Consider the following 2,500-nt stretch of genomic DNA (forward strand, 5'->3'; position numbering starts at 1 on the left):
TAGTAGTAGTAGTAGTAGTAGTAGTAGTAGTAGTAGTAGTAGTAGTAGTAGTAGTAGTAGTAGTAGTAGTAGTAGTAGTAGTAGTAGTAGGAGTAGGAGTAGTAGGAGTAGTAGGAGTAGCAGTAGTAGCAGTAGCAGTAGCAGTAGCAGTAGCAGTAGCAGTAGCAGTAGCAGTAGCAGTAGCAGTAGCAGTAGGAGTAGTAGTAGTAGTAGTAGTAGTAGTAGTAGTAGTAGTAGTAGTAGTAGTAGTAGTAGTAGTAGTAGTAGTAGTAGTAGTAGTAGTAGTAGTAGTAGTAGTAGTAGTAGTAGTAGTAGTAGTAGTAGTAGTAGTAGTAGTAGTAGTAGTAGTAGGGGCCAGCATAAGGAACAAATAGGTAGTTGCATGTCGGATGCGATCATACCAGCACTAAAGCACCGGATCCCATCAGAACTCCGAAGTTAAGCGTGCTTGGGCGAGAGTAGTACTAGGATGGGTGACCTCCTGGGAAGTCCTCGTGTTGCATTCCCCTTTTTAAATATATTTTTGCGCCACGTGACAAGGATGACGCGGGACCGTGATCTATATGACCTCGTTTTCTTTTCTTTTTTTGACGTTTACTAGTTTTCTTATTTTTGACGTTTGTTATATGTTTTAGCTTGCCCCTCCCGTGTCCATTGCCACATTTGCCTCGAGAACGGAGACGAGTTTAACACAAGAATTTCACCGCTCCCTCTCTACCCCGACAACACGAGCACCGCCACGACCTCTCTGACTTTTCCCACCGCGCATGACACCCAACGACTACTACTACTACTACTACTAGTAGTAGTAGTAGTAGTAGTAGTAGTAATAGTAGTAGTAGTAGTAGTACTAGTAGTAGTAGTAGTAGTAGTAGTAGGGGCAAGCATAAGGAACAAATAGATAGTTGCATGTCGGATGCGATCATAACAGCACTAAAGCACCGGATCCCATCAAAACTCCGAAGTTAAGCGTGCTTGGTTGAGAGTAGTACTAGGATGGGTGACCTCCTGGGAAGTCCTCGTGTTGCATTCCCCTTTTTAAATATATTTTTGCGCCACGTGACAAGGATGACGCGGGACCGTGATCTATATGACCTCGTTTTCTTATTTTTGACGTTTACTAGTTTTCTTATTTTTGACGTTTGTGATATGTTTTAGCTTGCCCCTCCCGTGTCCATTGCCACATTTGCCTCGACAACGGAGACGAGTTTAACACAAGAATTTCACCGCTCCCTCTCTACCCCGACAACACGAGCACCGCCACGACCTCTGTGACTTTCCCCACCGCGCATGACACCCAACGACTAGTAGTAGTAGTAGTAGTTGTTGTTGTTGTTGTTGTAGTACTAGTAGTAGTAGTAGTAGGGGCAAGCATAAGGAACAAATAGATAGTTGCATGTCGGATGCGATCATACCAGCACTAAAGCACTGGATCCCATGAGAACTCCGAAGTTAAGCGTGCTTGGGCGAGAGTAGTACTAGGATGGGTGACCTCGTGGGAAGTCCTCGTGTTGCATTCCCCTTTTTAAATATATTTTTGCGCCACGTGACAAGGATGACGCGGGACCGTGATCTATATGACCTCGTTTTCTTATTTTCGACGTTTACTAGTTTTCTTATTTTTGACGTTTGTGATATGTTTTAGCTTGCCCTTCCCGTGTCCATTGGCACATTTGCCTCGACAACGGAGACGAGTTTAACACAAGAATTTCACCACTCCCTCTCTACCCCGACAACGCGAGCACCGCCACGACCTCTGTGACTTTTCCCACCGCGCATGACATCCAACGACTAGTAGTAGGGGCAAGCATAAGGAACAAGTAGATAGTTGCATGTCGGATGCGATCATACCAGCACTAAAGCACCGGATCCCATCAGAACTCCGAAGTTAAGCGTGCTTGGGCGAGAGTAGTACTAGGATGGGTGACCTCCTGGGAAGTCCTCGTGTTGCATTCCCCTTTTTAAATATATTTTTGCGCCACGTGACAAGGATGACGCGGGACCGTGATCTATATGACCTCGTTTTCTTTTTTTGACGTTTACTAGTTTTCTTATTTTTGACGTTTGTGATATGTTTTAGCTTGCCCCTCCCGTGTCCATTGCCACATTTGCCTCGACAACGGAGACGAGTTTAACACAAGAATTTCACCGCTCCCTCTCTACCCCGACAACACGAGCACCGCCACGACCTCTGTGACTTTTCCCACCGCGCATGACACCCAACGACTAGTAGTAGTAGTAGTAGTAGTAGTAGTAGTAGTAGTAGTAGTAGTAGTAGTAGTAGTACGGGCAAGCATAAGGAACAAATAGATAGTTTCATGTTGGATGCGATCATACCAGCACTAAAGCACCGGATTCCATCACAACTCCGAAGTTAAGCGTGCTTGGGGGAGAGTAGTACTAGGATGGGTGACCTCCTGGGAAGTCCTCGTGTATTCCCCTTTTTAAATATATTTTTGCGCCACGTGACAAGGATGACGCGGGACCGTGATCTATATGA

General features: G+C 45.4%; 5 non-coding genes across 5 annotated transcripts; all 5 read left to right on the forward strand.

Moving 5' to 3' along the window:
• The first annotated feature begins 387 nt into the window (after positions 1-387).
• On the forward strand, positions 388-506 carry LOC123419292. Its single transcript, XR_006618331.1, has one exon. It is a non-coding gene; the product is annotated as a 5S ribosomal RNA (ribosomal RNA).
• A 408-nt stretch (positions 507-914) lies between these two features.
• On the forward strand, positions 915-1,033 carry LOC123419235. The gene has a single exon (XR_006618281.1). It is a non-coding gene; the product is annotated as a 5S ribosomal RNA (ribosomal RNA).
• A 368-nt stretch (positions 1,034-1,401) lies between these two features.
• LOC123419284 lies at positions 1,402-1,520 on the forward strand. Its single transcript, XR_006618324.1, has one exon. It is a non-coding gene; the product is annotated as a 5S ribosomal RNA (ribosomal RNA).
• A 317-nt stretch (positions 1,521-1,837) lies between these two features.
• LOC123419162 lies at positions 1,838-1,956 on the forward strand. Its single transcript, XR_006618213.1, has one exon. It is a non-coding gene; the product is annotated as a 5S ribosomal RNA (ribosomal RNA).
• A 367-nt stretch (positions 1,957-2,323) lies between these two features.
• LOC123419250 lies at positions 2,324-2,439 on the forward strand. Its single transcript, XR_006618294.1, has one exon. It is a non-coding gene; the product is annotated as a 5S ribosomal RNA (ribosomal RNA).
• Positions 2,440-2,500: the final 61 nt, after the last annotated feature.

Source organism: Hordeum vulgare, unplaced genomic scaffold, assembly GCF_904849725.1.
Source record: "Hordeum vulgare subsp. vulgare unplaced genomic scaffold, MorexV3_pseudomolecules_assembly, whole genome shotgun sequence".
Classification (NCBI taxonomy): Eukaryota; Viridiplantae; Streptophyta; class Magnoliopsida; order Poales; family Poaceae; genus Hordeum; species Hordeum vulgare.